Source organism: Hyla sarda, chromosome 8 (assembly GCF_029499605.1).
Source record: "Hyla sarda isolate aHylSar1 chromosome 8, aHylSar1.hap1, whole genome shotgun sequence".
Classification (NCBI taxonomy): domain Eukaryota; kingdom Metazoa; phylum Chordata; class Amphibia; order Anura; family Hylidae; genus Hyla; species Hyla sarda.
Window position 1 is genome coordinate 10,678,134 of NC_079196.1, and position 19,824 is coordinate 10,697,957.

General features: G+C 42.8%; 1 protein-coding gene across 7 annotated transcripts in view; it reads left to right on the forward strand.

Annotated features, from left to right (window-relative positions):
• The window catches only part of SEMA5B (semaphorin 5B), a 404,742-nt gene that overhangs the window by 130,566 nt on the left and 254,352 nt on the right, over positions 1-19,824 (forward strand). For 6 of the 7 annotated variants that reach the window (XM_056536944.1, XM_056536941.1, XM_056536947.1 and 3 more), the window contains exon 2: positions 8,721-8,786. The gene's annotated coding sequence lies outside the window, so the exon portion shown is untranslated. Of the gene's footprint in view, positions 1-1,044; positions 1,064-8,720; positions 8,787-19,824 lie in introns of those variants that run through there. The other variant, XM_056536945.1, reaches the window with a different exon arrangement.

A 19,824-nucleotide genomic window follows, 5' to 3' on the forward strand; every position in this document is an offset into this window, starting at 1 on the left:
CTGGGAGTTGTAGTTTAGCAACAGCTGGATGTTCACAGTTTGAAGACCATAGATCTAAGCCATTGTCTTGACTGGGTACAATTTGCGGGTTTTTTTGGCGTTTTTTATGGTAGAAAAAACAAAAAACAAACAAATAAAAACGCCATACCCTCATCATGCTTCGATTTTGGAGAACAACCCTCCTGAAATTAAAAATGGCGCTAAAGAGAGGGAAATAAACTAACATCTGGCCGCAGATTATTATTTTTTTTTTGTTTTACTGGAAAAAAACACACACACCATATAGCGAGTATGTATTACGAGCCTATGGAAGATGCAGCAGTCATGTGTGGATGCGCCAAAGGCGATGGGAGTTGTAGTTTTGCAACAGCTGGAGGGCCACAGTTTTGGAAACACTGTATTAGATGAAGGCAGAGCAATGTCGACCGCCTGTAAACACTGTACGAGATAATATACGTTGTGAGGGATCAAAGACTTTTTTATTTTTTACATAAGGGGGGATATGCCGCGTTTCCACCGCCATATGCTATTATTGTGTATACAAAATTGAGACAGATGGATAATGGAGTCCGTACACATTAGACAGAAGTAGGATGATATTTAAGCCATTGAACGACTGTCGGGTGAGCGAACATTGTGCAAATGCATTCGTACGCGTACTAGGCCCTGTCGGCCATGACAGTTGTTCACACCGGGCTAGATTTATGAGAAGAAGTCGGCCATATTGGAAATTTTCCATCTGGGACACTGGGCCTCAATTATCAACACTGTATATAAGAGAAATGATCTTTGTTGCCCATGGCAACCAATCAGAAATCTGCTTTCAGTTTACCAGAGCAGCTTAAGAAATGAAAGCAGAGCTCTGATTGGTTGCTATGGGCAACAACTATCACTTTAGCTTTATAAGTGAGGCCTAGTGTACGTGTTCGAAAGATCTTTCGTCCAACTATCGATAATTTCCAACATGGCCGACTTCCTTCTAGGTTGTTTTGGCGGAAATTGTATCTTTTGCTGGTGTCGCACACGGAATTTTAAGTCTTTTGTCGAGTTTTTGGGAGGCAAGGTGGCAGAGAGGATCTGTATTGCGATACCTGGTGTATATTTCTGTGATGTTGCAAAACTACAACTCCCAGCATGCCCGGACAGCCAAAGGCTGTCCGGGCATGCTGGGAATTATAGTTTTGCAGGAGATGTTGTTTTGGATAGGCTTAACACTCATGCACGCTGGGCTCGGCTGAGCGTGCATATATTTTTAATGTGTAGGGGAGAGAGGAGTCTGGAATCTGCTTTTCTCTAGGGAAGACTTTTTTTTTATATTCCAACTGGCTTCAGAAAGTTAAACAGATTTGTAAATTACTTCTATTAAAAAATCTTAATCCTTTCAGTACTTATGAGCTTCTGAAGTTAAGGTTGTTCCTTTCTGTGCTCTCTGTTGACACCTGTCTTGGGAAACGCCCAGTTTAGAAGAGGTTTGCTATGGGGATTTGCTTCTAAACTGGGCGTTTCCCGAGACAGGTGTCATCAGAGAGCACTTAGACAGAAAAGAACAACCTTAACTTCAGAAGCTCATAAGTACTGAAAGGGTTAAGATTTTTTTAACAGAAGTAATTTACAAATCTGTTTAACTTTCTGGAGCCAATTGATATATATAAAAAAAAGTTTTTTCCTGGATAACCCCTTTAAGGATTCGGGATTGAAACTCGGCATGTCCGATACTTCTACCCCCAGACATGATCTATTGGGATAGATTCGTGGGGCCCCCATACACATTCGGGCCCTCTTACACAGGCTGAACCAAGCGAGCGCTGATCAGTGAGATACCAGGCTCAATCAATCGCGGGGCCCATTAAATTTAAATAGCCGCGCGTAATGTGCGTTTGCTCATTTGCTCGTTTATCGACCCTTTTACATCGGCCGATTATCGGTAATAATTGATATTTGCCCAATAATCGGTCTGTGTAATTGTCAGCTAGACCTGCCGAAATCTCCAGGCTTGGACAACTTTTCTCTAATGTGTATGGGGCTTTTAGGCGCCCGACCCCTCCAGCCATATCACAAAGGGGCCCAGGGGCGTAACTGGTAGCTTCTGGGCCCCGATACAATATGTGAAACAGGGCCCTATGTGCCAATTATAATGCTAGTCTCTTATGGCGCAGATGTGGGGCCCTCTAAGGCACCAAGGCCCCGGTGTGACTGCTACCTCTGCACCCCTTATTGCTGCATCTTTGGAGGGGCCCCATCAGGGTTGGAGCGTATGTGCAGCTGCTGCCCCCTATAGGTACATGACTAGATGTTTACAGTATGGCGCCCTGTGGTTTGCGGCCGCTCCATTGGTCTCTGGGGGTTATAGAGTCATTGGTGGCGCTCGTCCCATGTGACTGAGGTTGCGAGCTGCCTGTATACAGATTGTGATGTTTGGAGGTGGTGTCCCCGCGGGGCCACAGTGTGGGGGTCCAATTGTCTAATTCATCTTTATGATGGGATTATCCCTCCCTGTAATTGGCCGCAGCTTATTAGGACGGATTTGGATTGTAGCTGAATATATGTAAAACCTTTTACGGATCCTGCGAGTGTTTCATGCGTGAAGCGATGGATGTATATACAGCTCTGTAGTAGTGCGAGGATCGTAAAACACGTCGCCCTATAAAACGGACAAGGGAACGAGGAGGACGCTTCGGATTCCCAAGATGCAGTTTGTTTTCCGTTTCTTCTTATCGTGGGTTTTAGTCTCTGCGTTTTTTTTTTTTTTGGGCATTTATTCCCTGTGTTTTTTCTCGTTACAAGTCATGTGATTCTTCCATTATGTGGCTTTAGGATTTCTATTAAAGAATTGGGGGAAAGAACACCAATGTTAAATCCACATAGTATTTTTCTTGGTGTTTTTTTTCCCCCCTTCTTTAAAAGTCTATGGGAGTAAAAACACCAAGGTTCCCTGAAAAACATTCCCTAGTCTCAGCACCCTGCGATTTTTGAAAAATGCCACAGAGCCAAAAAAAACACCAATGAATTCCACTCGGAAATTCTGGTGCAGCAGAATCTCATTAGTGGAAATGTACTAACGCTCTTCAGTGCACACGAAATTCTTCGACTGAAGTTCCGCCGCCTAAAGAATGATCTTGTTTATTATTTTGGCGAAATCAGCCTGGAATACATCGCAGTCTATGGCAATTTGCGGAATCCCAGCAGAATTGTGGCGGAATTTTTGCTGAATTTCTGTGTTCTCAACACACACATTTCTACCAAAATGTTATCTTTATTAAAGGGGTTCTCCGCCCCCAGACGGATAGGGGATAAGATGTCTGAACATGGGGCATCCCGCAACAGATCTCTGTGCAGCATCCAGCGCTCGTTTAGAATGTTGGGTGCGGCCCGGGCAGCAGGGGTCGTGACATCGTGACCCACTCCAAGCGTTCGGAACAAAATGTTCTGAACACTGGGGCAGCAGAGTACCCCTTAAAGTTCAATGGGATTCCGCCTGCAATTCCACAAAATTTTAAGACCGGTCTTTCAATGTTGCGGAATGCAGAATTTCCGCAGCGGAATCCCATTGAAGTCAATGGGCAGTACATTTCGGTGGAATTTCTGTGCGGAATGCTGCAGAAGTATTCTGCAAACGGAAATTCCGCCGTGTGAACGTGGTCTAAGTGTGTTTGGCGTTACATATTTTCCTATTGACTCCAGCTAACATCTTGCCACAGCTGGAGGCACCTTGGTTTGGAAACACTGGGTAACTGCAGTCTGTCTCCTTCCTACGTGCTCTACAAGTAAATACAATCTATTGCTTTCTGTTATCAGCCAAGTTATTCAAACATCACTGTCCTCAGTGTGGAGACCCTCAGTACACGTGTGACTTATATTATCCACTTTTATAGTCCGCCGACCTTACTTCAACCTTATAATAGACTTATAACAGACTTAGCTCACAGAGGATCATTGTAACAAACTCTCAGCTGTGAGTAGTATTAGACCAGGATAAGATTTCAGCCTCTAGATGTAAAGTAGCATGTCCCCATCCACTGACAACAAGCAGAGATCTTAAAATGCAGAGAAACACAAAAACATCCAAAACAAAAAAACTCCATATTGTCCGCAGGGCCAAAAACGCTGCCATCAGATGTTAGTTAGGAGTCAACAGGGAGATTCGAAACGCCGCCAGACCCACATGGTATATTTTAAGAAAAAATTCTGGTGGAGGAAGCACCAGAAAAATGGCAATTTTTTTTTTTGCGCACAAAAATGCCCAAGAATCAACCATAAAACGACCTGCGGCTGTTTGTGGCCTTTTTTTTTTTTGCTAAAAAAAAAAAACATTAAATGTAAACCCAATCTAATGCACACTATTTAAAAAAATAAATAAAAAAAAAGCATGAACAAAATGGCAAACAAAACTTGCGTCTGTTTCCGGTTGGTCTTACAATGTTGCAAAAAAAAATTTTCTCTCGCAAGAAATATGCATCATTTACATAGGACTGCTGCAGGTCCTCCTTATTTATACGCCCTTTACTCCTCAGGTCGTATTCCACATCACGCCGGCTCTGCGGCGGCGTACTCCTGCACCGTCACGGCGCTCCAAGGGTTACATCTTGTCGGCGCCAGATCAATCGTCTACAGGGTATTGAAGAAAACAAACAGTTTGATTTTTCTCTGTTTAATTTCGTGCCCGGAGGCTCCGCGTCAGATAAAATAAAAACCTTGTTAATCAGGACTTCTGCATTTATCTGCGTGCGTGATTCCTGGCGGCGGTGGCGGCGTCTCCCAGCAGATATGCGCTGGTTGGGGACGGCGAGCAATATGTACCATAAATAACGTGCGCAGACGATGCTCCTGTAAACCGCGCTAAGAAAAATTACTGCAGGCCGAGAACTTTTTTATCATTTTTTTTTGCGTACGCAGTAAATGGCGCAGTGATGACCGGTGGACGCTATGTACTTGAGGAGCGGTATGAAGCGAGTCTTCTCCTCCGGGGGTGAATTTGAATACTCTCTATTATCTCATTATTATGACCATCTGCCCTGGATCACCATCCGCCGCCGCCTGCTGTGATTTATTTCCTCCTGTTTTCCGTTTTTATGTTTTTTTTGGCGAAACCTCTTGTGATGGGGGTGGGGTTGGTTCAAGGTAGATAATAATGAATAATTGGTATCACTGGCGCAATTTTCTCCAACCATGCTGGGAGTTGTAGTTTTGAAACATGTTCTTGTCTTAATTTAGGCATCAGGTCACTTGTGCTTATGTAAGGTTTCGGTTTTGCGCCAAAATGTTACCTTTTGACCCAGATTAAAAAATTTGGTCGGGTAAAATACGAAACGCGTAGATGTGAGAGATCATTGTTGCTGAGTCCACATTTTTAAGGCATTTTGATGAAAAATGACCGATATCGAGGGTAAACCTGCATGTTTTACTGTGATTCGCATACGTAATTTGTAAGATTGTGCCATTTATTTCCGTGATTTTGTAAAAGCGCAGTAAAAAATGTTGGGGTCCCACAAACCAAACTTTTCTTTCCTTTTCAGTTTATTTTCAATTTACTACTTTTTGGATTCCAAAGAAGAAACGGGAAAAAAAAAATCCTCAAACAACTTTTAGTGTAGTCAGAAACCCCATTCTGCAAAGTAGTCTGATCCAGAGCTCTCTCCAGCCGATTATACTGTGATGGGGCAAACCACTGCACATGTATATATTAGGGGAGTCTGACTACAAAACAAAAAAAATAATAATTCTCTTAATTTATTTTTTTGTTCTCTGTGGATACCCATTAGGTTTAGATACTCAGAGGCACCCTGGGCCATCTTCAGGAACATTCTGGGGCAGCCCCAAAGAACACAATATTACCCATTTACTTCCCAGTCAGGACCATGGTCAGTCTCTGGGATAGGATGGGATCTGAGTTATCCAGGCATGCTGGGAGTTGTAGTTGTGCAACAGCTGGAGGTCCACAGTTTGCACTAGGCCAGTGTTTTCCCACAGAGTGTGCCTCCAGCTGTTTCAAAACTATAACTCCCTGCATGCCCGGACAGCCCTTGGCTGTCCGGGCATGCTGGGAGTAGTAGTTCTGCATCACCTGGAGAGACACTGGTTAGAAAACGATGTCCCAGTGCAAACTGTGGACCCCCAGCTGTTGCACAACTACAACTCCCAGCATGCCCGGACAGCTTTTGGCTGACCGGGCATGCTGGGAGTTGTAGTTTTGCAACAGCTGGAGGCACCCTGGCTGGGAAACACTTCGCTAGGCTGAGGTTGGGTGTGATTTTTTGCTTTTATTATTGAGCCCCACCCATTGAATCTTCGCCAGATGCACGGTCGCCCCCATCGCGGCCCGCTTAGCTTTCTCCGTTTTCGCCTTCGTTACTTTGTTACCTCATTGTTTAGTTATTTTTCTCCTATTGTTTTTGACCTAAATCTCCCGCTCTTTGACTGGATGCGACACAGATTAGAATGATAAAGGGGGGTGCGCGGGACGGGGACAGTTTCTTTTTTTTTTTTTTGTTTCGCAACGATTTTTTCTTTTTTCATGCAAATCCTGTTGTCCTTTATCATCATCATTACTGACTCAAATCCAAAAACAGATGCGTCTTTTATTTGGGGTCCCCCCTCCCCTTTCATAGAACAAACATCAGTGAGATCAGGGCTAAATTCCTGAATCAATAAAAGGATCACATTCCTCTCCTGAATAGAATGGGAGATGTCACTCGGCTTTCCACAGACCCTGAATGGCCTTGTAATTACATCCCCATTCTGCTCCCCCTCTCATACAGTTTAGGGCAGTGTTTCCAAACTAGTGTGCCTCCAGCTGTTACAAAACTACAACTCCTAGCATGCCCGGACAGCCGTTGGCTGTCCGGGCATGCTGGGAGTTGTAGCTTTGCAACAGCTGGAGGCGCACTAGTTGGGAAACACTGGAGTTCAGTTCATGAACAAGAAGGCTCAGGATGAGCAGAGCTAGGAGTACAATACAGAACTGGCTTCCTATCTGATACATTGTATCTAGATAGATGTTTGTAAATACTTCATATATATATATATATATATATTTATATTTATATAAAATCGCAAACATGTTAACCCTTTATATACTCTGCTACAAACTGTGGGATCGTCGTAGTGAAAGAATTCTCTAAAGGGAAATGTCCAACGAAATCTTCCCAGAATATATCAGACCAAACCCAAAATAAACAGCCGGGATCGTGGGAACAAATATGTGGTCAAAAAGAGATCAAAATCACAGAATTTATGATGAATGTTCACAGCAAAGAGGGAGGGACGCAAATATAAGTTATATATCTCCTGTATATAGTGATATGGACCATGCTGGTATAACCTGGTATATACTGTATATAATATATATGTACAGCTGGTATAAGTTATATATCTCCTGTATATAGTGATATGGACCATGCTGGTATAACCTGTGTATATACTGTATATAATATATATGTACAGCTGGTATAAGTTATATATCTCCTGTATATAGTGATATGGACCACGCTGGTATAACCTGGTATATACTGTATATAATATATATGTACAGCTGGTATAAGTTATATATCTCCTGTATATAGTGATATGGACCATGCTGGTATAACCTGGGTATATACTGTATATAATTATATATGTACAGCTGGTATAAGTTATATATCTCCTTTATATAGTGATATGGACCATGCTGGTATAACCTGGTATATACTGTATATAATATATATGTACAGCTGGTATAAGTTATATATCTCCTGTATATAGTGATATGGACCATGCTGGTATAACCTGGTATATACTGTATATAATTATATATGTACAGCTGGTATAAGTTATATATCTCCTGTATATAGTGATATGGACCATGCTGGTATAACCTGGTATATACTGTATATAATATATATGTACAGCTGGTATAAGTTATATATCTCCTGTATATAGTTATATGGACCATGCTGGTATAACCTGGTATATACTGTATATAATATATATGTACAGCTGGTATAAGTTATATATCTCCTGTATTTAGTGATATGGACCATGCTGGTATAACCTGGTATATACTGTATATAACTATATATGTACAGCTGGTATAAGTTATATATCTCCTGTATATAGTGATATGGACCATGCTGGTATAACCTGGTATATACTGTATATAATATATATGCACAGCTGGTATAAGTTATATCTCCTGTATATAGTGATATGGACCCTGCTGTATAACCTGGTATATACTGTATATAATATATATGTACAGCTGGTATAAGTTATATATCTCCTGTATATAGTGATATGGACCATGCTGGTATAACCTGGTATATACTGTATATAATATATATGTACAGCTGGTATAAGTTATATATCTCCTGTATATAGTGATATGGACCATGCTGGTATAACCTGGGTATATACTGTATATAATATATATGTACAGCTGGTATAAGTTATATATATATCCTGTATATAGTGATATGGACCATGCTGGTTTAACCTGGTATATACTGTATATAATATATATGTACAGCTGGTATAAGTTATATATCTCCTGTATATAGTGATATGGACCCTGCTGTATAACCTGGTATATACTGTATATAATATATATGTACAGCTGGTATAAGTTATATATCTCCTGTATATAGTGATATGGACCATGCTGGTATAACCTGGTATATACTGTATATAATATATATATCTTGGATAGTTAATAATGTGTTTCTGATCTCTCGGTCTCTTCTCCTCAGGTTGCTGTGGTTCACCCTCGGCCCTGGCAGTGAGGAGGATGATCTCTCAGTGATGCTGCGCTGCTGGTAAGTTACATTATTACTTATCTGCTTCTTGTTACTTTGTTGCTCATCCTATTACTTTAGAGTAATTGTTACATTAGAGATGACATGTGACGTGATTGTGAGCTCTGCGGTTTCAGGACTTTGTCACTTTGCTCATACATCTGATTGGTCGGGTATTCTGGGTTGTGTTTGGGGGATCACTACCCCTGGTGGTGCCGTAGGAGATCTGGTGCTGTGTGTCTTAGGCTTTATACTAGACTTTATTTCTAGGCATTGGCTCAGAGGCCGTTCTGGACTGTAGAAAAGCTATGGAGCCAGGTATAATGACATCTACAGTCATGGCCTTAAATGTTGACACCCCTGAAATGAAGTAAAAGTATTCCTCACAGGAAGGATTGCAGTAACACAGGTTTTGCTATACACATGTTTATTCCCTTTGTGTGTATTGGAACTAAACCAAAAAAAAAGGGGAAAAAAAGCAAATTGGACATAATGTCACCAAACTCCAAAAATGGTCTGGACACAATGATTGGCCCCTTTCAAAATTATGGAAAAATAAGATAGTTTCAAGCATGTGATGTTCCTTTATACTCACCTGGGGCAAGTAACAGGTGCGGGCAATATAAAAATCACACCTGAAAGCAGATAAAAAGGAGAGAAGTTCACTTAGTCATTACATTGTGTGTCTGTGTGTGCCACACTAAGCATGGACAACAGAAAGAGGAGAAGAGAACTGTCTGAGGACTTGGGAACCAAAATTGTGGAAAAATATCAACAATCTCCAGGTTACAAGTCCATCTCCAGAGATCTAGATTTGTCTTTGTCCACAGTGCGCAACATTATCAAGAAGTTTACAATCCATGGCCCTGTAGCTAATCTCCGTGGGCGTGGACGGAAGAGAAAAAATGATGAAAGGTTTCAATACAGGATAGTTCAGATGGTGGATAAGCAGCCCCAAACAAGTTCCAAAGATATTCAAGCTGTCCTGCAGACTCAGGGGGCATCAGTGTCAGCGCGGACTATCCGTCGACATTTAAATTAAATGAAACACTATGGAGGAGACCCAGGAGGACCCCACTATGGAGGAGACCCAGGAGGACCCCACTATGGGGGAGACCCAGGAGGACCCCACTATGGAGGAGACCCGGGAGGACCCCAGTATGGAAGAGACCCAGGAGGACCCCACTATGGAGGAGACCCAGGAGGACCCCACTATGGAGGAGACCCAGGAGAATCCCAGTATGGAGGAGACCCAGGAGGACCCCACTATGGAGGAGAACCAGGAGGACCCCACTATGGAGGAGACCCAGGAGGACCCCACTATGGGGAGACCCAGGAGAACCCCACTATGGAGGAGACCCAGGAGGACCCCACTATGGAGGAGACCCAGGAGGACCCCACTATGGAGGAGACCCAGGAGGACCCCACTATGGAGGACACCCAGGAGGACCCCACTGCTGACACAGAGACATAAAAAAACAAGACTACATTTTACCAAAATGAACTTGAGTAACCAAAATCCTTCTGGGAAAACGTCTTGTGGACAGATGAGACCAAGATAGATCTTTTTGGTAAAGCAAATCATTCTACTGTTTACCGAAAACTGAATGAGGCCTACAAAGAAAAGAGCACAGTACCTACAGTGACATATGGTGGAGGTCAGTGATGTTTTGGGTTGTTTTGCTGCCTCTGGCACTGGGGGCCTTGAATGTGTACAAGACATCATGAAATCTGAGGATTACCAATGGATTTTGGGTCGCACTGTACAGCCCAGTGTCAGAAAGCTGGGTTTGTGTCTGAGATCTTGGGTCTTCCAGCAGAACAATGACCCCAAACATACGTCAAAAAGCCCCAGAAATAGATGACAACAAAGCGCTGGAGAGTTCTGAAGTGTCAGCAATGAGTCCAGATCTAAATCCCATTGATCACCTGTGGAGAGATCTTATAATTACTGTGGGGAAAAGGCGCCTTCCAATAAGAGACCGGGAGCAGTTTGTAAAGGAAGAGTGGTCCAACATTCCGGCTGAGAGGTGTAAGAAGCTTATTGATGCTTATAGGAAGAGTGGTCCAACATTCCGGCTGAGAGGTGTAACTAGCTTATTGATTGTTATAGGAAGAGTGGTCCAACATTCCGGCTGAGAGGTGTAAGAAGCTTATTGATGCTTATAGGAAGAGTGGTCCAACATTCCGGCTGAGAGGTGTGAGAAGCTTATTGATGGTTATAGGAACAGTGGTCCAACATTCCGGCTGAGAGGTGTAAGAAGCTTATTGATGGTTATAGGAAGACACTGATTTCACTTATTTTTTCCAAAGGGTGTGCAACCAAATATTAAGTTAAGGGGCCAATAATTGTGTCCAGACCATTTTTGGAGTTTGGTGACATTATGTCCAATTAGCTTTTTTTCCTCTCTTTTTTGGTTTAGTTCCAATACACACAAAGGGAATAAACATGTGTATAGCAAAATATGTGTTACTGCAATCCTTTCCTGTGAGGAATACTTCATTTTATAGAAAAACTTCAGAGGTGCCAACATTTACGGCCATGGCTGTATATATCTATACACTGTGTGATGTATATATACGGACCCCAGTATAATGACATCTATATATCTATACACTATGTGTGATGTGTATATATACGGACCCCAGTATAATGACATCTATATATATCTATACACTATGTGCGATGTATATATACGGATCCCAGTATAATGACATCTATATATCTATACACTGTATATGATGTATATATACGGACCCCAGTATAATGACATCTATGTATCTATACACTGTATATGATGTATATATGTGGACCCCAGTATAATGACATCTATGTATCTATACACTGTATATGATGTATATATGCGGACCCCAGTATAATGACATCTATATATCTATACACTATATATGATGTATATATACGGACCCCAGTATAATGACATCTATGTATCTATACACTGTATGTGATGTATATATACGGACCCCAGTATAATGACATCTATATATCTATACACTGTATATGATGTATATATACGGACCCCAGTATAATGACATCTATATATCTATACACTGTATATGATGTATATATACGGACCCCAGTATAATGACATCTATGTATCTATACACTGTATGTGATGTATATATACGGACCCCAGTATAATGACATCTATATATCTATACACTGTATATGATGTATATATACGGACCCCAGTACAATGACATCTATGTATCTATACACTGTGTGTGATGTATATATACGGACCCCAGTATAATGACATCTATGTATCTATACACTGTGTGATGTATATATACGGACCCCAGTATAATGACATCTATGTATCTATACACTGTGTGATGTATATATACGGACCCCAGTATAATGACATCTATATATCTATACACTGTATATGATGTATATATATGGACCCCAGTATAATGACATCTATATATCTATACACTATGTGTGATGTATATATACGGACCCCAGTATAATGACATCTATGTATCTATACATTGTATATGATGTATATATGCGGACCCCAGTATAATGACATCTATATATCTATACACTGTATATGATGTATATATACGGACCCCAGTATAATGACATCTATGTATCTATACACTGTATATGATGTATATATGTGGACCCCAGTATAATGACATCTATATATCTATACACTGTATATGATGTATATATGTGGACCCCAGTATAATGACATCTATGTATCTATACACTGTATATGATGTATATATGTGGACCCCAGTATAATGACATCTATATATCTATCCACTGTATGTGATGTATATATATACGGACCCCAGTATAATGACATCTATATATCTATACACTATGTGTGATGTATATATGCGGACCCCAGTATAATGACATCTATATATCTATACACTATGTGTGATGTATATATACGGACCCCAGTATAATGACATCTATGTATCTATACACTGTATATGATGTATATATATGGACCCCAGTATAATGACATCTATATATCTATACACTATGTGTGATGTATAAATACGGACCCCAGTATAATGACATCTATATATCTATACACTGTGTGATGTATATATACGGACCCCAGTATAATGACATCTATGTATCTATACACTGTATATGATGTATATATGCGGACCCCAGTATAATGACGCCTCCTCCTCCCCCTCCTATCTCTATACAAGTTAATGGAATAAATCTCACCACTTGATCCGACGCTTCTTAGTCCGGACATAAAGCAAATGACTCTTTTCCCTTTTGCTCATTTGCATCTCGTCCCCTCGGAACGCTCGGGATTGACACAGTGTAATGTCTATTTACAAACATTAGAAAGGAGAGCGGCCTGGGAAAGAGTTAATGGAGCGGGGCGCTGGGCTCCATTCACTGCGCCCCGCCGCTGCCGCTGGGAAGAATTAACACAGACACATTATGGAGTCTCTCTATAGAGCCTGCACGGCGCATTAGGGACCCGGGATCCTCCGCAACAACTTGGCCCATTGTCCTGCAAATTGGGGGCCTCATTGGCAATTCTTTGGCTTGTCAAACACTGGGAGCGTTGAAGGACAGGGTGGGTCACCTATCTCCGCCGTGCATCATGGGTAATGGGGGATCCTGAACAAAAAGGGGCTGCGATGGCTGATTGGACCTCCGCTCGCAGGCTGCGTTGTACGGGGGGCGCATGGTTTCTTCTATGAAGATCCTACAAGGTTCAGGAATGTGAATACTACAATCTCAAGTAACCGCTAAGACAGTGTTTTCCAAACCGTGTATCTCCAGCTGTTGCAAAACTACAACTCCCAGCATGCCCAGACAGCCTTCGGCTGTCTGGGCATGCTGAGAGTTGTAGTTTTGCAACAGCTGGAGGCGCACTCTTTAGAAAATGCTGCTCTAAGATCACGCGGTCCTGTTACCTGGTATCAATGCAGGGAGCATTTCCGTATAGAGCTATAGTCTTCCTGTGTTCATCCTGAGTCTCCTGATGCATGAATAGAATGCCAGCACTGCAGTGTGGACTAATGCAGAGCCGACAAGACAGTAGGAGAAAGTGAATATATACATTTAGATCATTATGCCATTCAGGGTATGTGGGAAGCTGGGTAATAGTGGGTGCTGGCACTGTGGTCATGTGACCTTAGTGCACTTTATTAATATTACTTTCCATATGTCTTACTGAAGCTGGCAGTGCTTCTATTGACCTCAGCGGGACTGTATGGGGAGAGGGCAAAGGTTCCCACAGGTAGCCATAAGAAGTCTATGTAGCCATACAAGTAGCCAATAAGGCTTCACAGGTAGCCCATAGAAGGTCCATGTGGCCCCACGGGTAGCCATAAGAGGTTCATGTGGCCCCACAGGTAGCCCATAGAAGGTCCATGTGGCCCCACGGGTAGCCATAAGAGGTTCATGTGGTCCCACAGGTAGCGATAGTAGGTGCATGTGGCCCATCAGGTAGGCATAAGAGGTTCATATGGCCCCACGGGTAGGCATAGGAGGTCCATGTGGCCCCACGGGTAGGCATAGGAGGTCCATATGGCCCATCAAGTAGGCATAGGAGGTGCATGTGGCCCCATGGGTAGCCATTAGAGGATCATGTGGCCCCATGGGTAGGCATAGGAGGCCCATGTGGCCCATCAAGTAGGCATAGGAGGCCCATGTGGCCCATCAAGTAGGCATAGGAGGCCCATGTGGCCCATCAAGTAGCCATAGGAGGTCCATGTGGCCCCACAGGTAGCCATAGGAGGACCATGTGGCCCCACAGGTAGCCATAGGAGGACCATGTGGCCCCACAGGTAGCCCTAGGAGGTCCATGTGGCCCCACAGGTAGCCATAGGAGGTCCATGTGGCCCCACAGGTAGCCATAGGAGGTCCATGTGGCCCCACAGGTAGCCATAGGAGGTCCATGTGGCCCCACAGGTAGCCATAGGAGGTCCATGTGGCCCCACAGGTAGCCATAGGAGGTCCATGTGGCCCATTAGGTAGGCATAGGAGGTCCATGTGGCCCATCAGGTTGGCATAGGTGGTCCATGTGGTGCCATAGGTACCCTAAAGATGTCAAAGTGGCCCCAGGAAAGGCAATGTTGGGGATTTTTATATGAGGTAATATAGGAAAGAAGGGGAGATGGCACTGATCACATGACTTGTCAGGTAAATAGGATGGGAAGAAAGGTGTTGGGATTGGTGGGTGATCAGGGTGGGCAAGGCCATGGGGTCTATAGGCGGCAGAGTAGGGAAGACCATGTTGTTCCCTGGTAGATTCCTTGTATGGTGGACTTGCGGCACATGGCGTATAGACGCAGTATTTTCAGTCAATTGGTAAAAACCCACAGACGTATTCTCCATACTTGTGTAAGCAATCTGCGTTTTCGCTCCCGTGTCTCAGGCTTTAGTATAGGAGACAGCGGCCGCAGTCGTCCCTTGTCGCATCCGATCGTACAGTGCAGGAATGGAGCCAACATGGCGACCTCTGAGGCCGCGCTGACCGCAGGTTGGGGTAACCCTCTCCTTCTGTCCTCTTATGACGATCCAATTTTACTCTTTAGCGCGGTGGTGGCCGGATAGCAGCTCGGATTTGATATCTGCACCTCGAAGGCCTTGTGATTATTTTCCGTAATGCCGGGGGCTTTACTTAATGCCGCTATTAAAGAAGCAATCTGAAATAATAGCGCTGCTCACAGAGCGCTTCTCCGGTGCAATAAATAAAAGATCAATTACTATGGAAATGGTGGCAGATTATTGTGGAATTGTATTTCTGGGATTATCTCCCATAATTGAAGCAATAAATAAGACAAATTATATTATGAGAATTAACATTACAGCAGCTGAAGCGGGAGAAGGGCAGGACGCCGATCACTTCACTGCGCGCTGCATCCACCCTGAGCCGAATCTCCATGTAAATTGTCTCCGCGCTTTATTACCTATTATTGCCGTGGAAAAAAGGAAAAGAGGAATATTGAACGTTCTCCTGGAAGCGAAAAATCCTTCCATCCCGGTCTGGAGGGGGAGGGGGGGGAGGGGGCTGGTGCGATTTCAGATCACAGATGTAACATGTTGTAAAGCAGCTACTTAGAAATGTTCCTGTCATTTCTGAAGATTTTCATAAACCTGCCTGGATATGTTAGATTCACCTTACATAGTGGTGACAAGGTGGTGCGAGTGCTCTCAGTGCCTCCTCTATGGTGCATAGCTATTTCTCATGCTCTACATTTCAGGGGGCAGAGCCAGAGCTGGGATGTTTGCCAGTAGTACACACACAGGCACTTCCTCCCTTAGTTGCCCAGCCAACCTTTGTTATACCATGACCTAGTGCTGGTAAAAGTGCACTGTACTGAACAGGCTGTCACTGTGCTAGGAGATGATTTACACAGTACACTACTTTGCAAGATGCTATAGGAGTAGAAAGAAAAGAATCAGCAGCACAGCAAGGATAGGGTGACACTAAGCACTAAACTACTGCCATATACAAGTCAGCAGACTAAATGGAGGGTGGAGCAGGAGATTAGATACAGAAGGCAGCACTGTGTACATAAAAAGAGGGGTAACACTGAGCACTGAACTACTGCTGAAGTCAGCAAACTAAAAGCAGGATGCATGAGGAGAATAGATACAGAAGGCAGCACTGTGTACATAAAGGAAGGGGTTACACCAAGTACTGAACTACTGCTAAACACAAGTCAACAAACAAATGAGTGATCCAGCTCACCTTCCCTCATGTACGGTGTACGGACCGGTGCCCGGCAAGGCATCCAATATTGAAGAAAGAGACTGTCGTTTTTATGGTGTGATGTATCTTCAATAAAGCTGCTTGCAACAAAGTGCTGGACCCTCCGTACTTTCTTTCTTAAACACAAGTCAGCATACTAAACTGAGGGTGGAGGACTAGATTAGATACAGAAGGCAGCATTGTGTACATAAAGGAAGGGGTTACACTAAGCACTGCTACTGCTGATGAAGACAAGGCTACAGATGAAAGGGTGGGTAAAGAAGGAGATGGGTTACCGAAGGAAGTATTATGATGAAGGCTATGAAGGCATGCTGGGAGTTGTAGTTTTGCAACAGCTGGAGGCACCCTGATTGGGAAACACCAACCAGTAAAGCTGAATAGAATATATAAGAACTTGTCAGACATGGCTGTTATCCTCTTGAAGGGAGGGGGGCGCTATAATAGCCGATCCCATTTGCTGCATTCTGTTTGGTCTCGGGGTCCAGGATTGGATTGTGTTTGTCCCAGAGCAGATTTCGCAGCCGCCTTCTTCTTCTCTCTTTTCCCAAGCGTCTGTTGCTGTGGAATAATCTTGTTAGCCGTATCCAGGGCCGCACAAGTGTTTCTTGTTTCTATCAGAGACGCTGGAAGTTTTGGATTCGGAATTACAGGATGGGGGGGGGGGGGGAGGGGGGATAAATTGCTCTACAAGCCGCATTAAACACGTTACGCGGCCCGGCAGGGCTGTTTTGCCAATAGCTGGATGCTGTAATACGTTTTAATTTAGTTTTCGACTCCTGAGCAGCACGTGGATAACACCCATAAAATATCATTTGCAACAAATTGACGTTATAAATTGAAGCCGTCGCCTCTCGGAGTCTGTCTGCGGCGGCGAGATTTATGGCGTCTTTCGGGAAAAGTCTCTGTCCAGCGGCTGGAGAGAAAAATGGAGAAGTAGTCGGGCGTGCAGGCGGGCACCTGGCATCACGTGAATGTGCCAAACAGTCCAGCTATGATCTAAACCAGTGTTTCCCAATCAGGGGGCCTCCAGCGGCAGCAAAACTACAACTCCCAGCATGCCCGGACAGCTGAAGGCTGAGGGCTTGTTACAATTGCGACCACTCCAGACTGATACATTGTAACAAACTCACTTCTTGAGTGATGGCTGAAAAAAAAAAAATCTTTAATGGCCGCCATTACAGCTCTATCACTGCCGATCACCCAGCTTTCCCACAGTACTGATTGGCAAATGTGTCTAGTCATTGGTATATTCTCTGCATCTGTATCTCCGTGTTTCCCAACCAGTGTGCCTCCAGCTGTTGCTGGAGCCTTCGGCTGTCCGGGCATGCTGGAAGTTGTGGTTTTGCAATAGCTGGAGGCACCCTGGTCGGGGAACACTGTTATCCTTGCACCTGTAACACTTGTCCTCTTCAATGGCGGTTCTGCAGTATCACTGACACATGAAAAACGCCACCAGGGGCGCTATAAAATACATAATAATTATAATAATAAATGATTATTATATCACAATAATCATACTTTATTATTTTTCTTCTTCATATTATTATTAATAATAATGAAGTATTATTATATCACAATTCTTATTATTATTATTATTATTATTAATAATAATAATATAATATTATTATATCACAATAATCATTCTTCTTCATATTATTATTATTATATCACAATTCTTCTTCATATCATTATTATTAATAATAATAATAATAATAATATATTATTATTATCACAATAATCATACTTTATCATTTTTCTTATTCATATTATTATTAATAATAATAAAAAAAATAATAAAGTATGATATTATTAATAATATGATGAAGAAAAAATAATAAAGTATGATTATTGTGAAATAATAATAATAAATACATAACATAGATTGTTGGTAGTTGTAGTTTTGCAACAGCTGGAGGCACACAAGTCATTGGTATATTCTTTTTATCTCTATTCCTGTATCTCAGTGTTTCCAAACCAGTGTGCCTCCAGCTGTTGCAAATCTACAACTCCCTGCATGCCCGGACAGCCAACGGCTGTCCGGGCATGCTGGGAGTTGTAGTTTTGCAACAGCAAAAGTTCAGCTGGCAGTTCTGCAATAGTGTTGACACCTGGAAAACCGCCACCAGGTTCGCTATAAAAATACATAATAATAATTAATAATATGATATAATAATAATAATTACAATAATAATAATAATAATTAATAGTGATAATATTATTATTATTTTATTATATTATCAGCAACACCATTACTCCGCACCATAGATTGTGCACATAGCGATTAATCGGCGCCAATTTTTGTCTCTAGAAGTCACCCCTGAGACCTGTGGGGTTCACCCATCAATCCCAGATCCGTCAGTCGCCCTTGTTACTTTTAATAAAGCTTTCGAAATTCTACATATTAACTATAGTGACCCCCGAAATAAACAACCCCCCCCCTCCATCCCCCCACTCGCCCCCTTCTCTCGGCATTGATTGATTATTCTCTTTATTCTCTTGTATTTGTTTGTGGGGGGGGGGGGGGGGGGGAGGAGATTATAACCCTGGGAACTCCGCACCCGGATGAACCGCGCAACAAAAGAAATGTGTCCCTTCATCTGAGGCTTCCCGAAATCTCATCTCCGGGAGATCAGCGCAGAAGCGTCTTACTTTTTTACGGAATGCGCGGTCTCCGCTTGGTGACGTCCCATATACGCGGAGGAATCACAATCGCATTATTCTGGGATTTGCGATAAGACCCTGAGAGCAGCAAGAATGTCTTAAAGGAGCCACGACGTAAAACACGAGAAAATATAGAGACATTATTAAGCGCGGATACCGCTTAGAATCCCAGTGCCACCATATTGTCTCCACGCCGCTGTGCTCCTTCTGGCCATGTGCAGACCATGAATTTTTTTTATCTTAAAGGGGTACTCCAGTGAAGAAATGTTTTTTTTTTTTTTTTTTATTAAATCAACCGGTGCCAGAATGTTAAAAAAAAAATTGTAAATCACTTCTATTAAAAAATCTTAATCCTTCCAGTACTTATCAGCTGCTGTATGCTCCACAGGAAGTTGTGTAGTTCTTTCCTGTCTGACCACAGTGCTCTCTGCTGACACCTCTGTCCATGTCAGGAACTGTCCAGAGCAGGAGAGGTTTGCTATAGGGATTTGCTCCTACTCTGGACAGTTCCTGACATTGACTGAGGTGTCAGCAGAGAGCACTGTGGTCAGACTGGAAAGAGCTAAACAACTTCCTGTGGAGCATATAGCAGCTGATAAGTACTGGAAGGATTAAGATTTTTTAATAGAAGTAATTTACAAATAGTTTTTCACCGGAGTACCCCT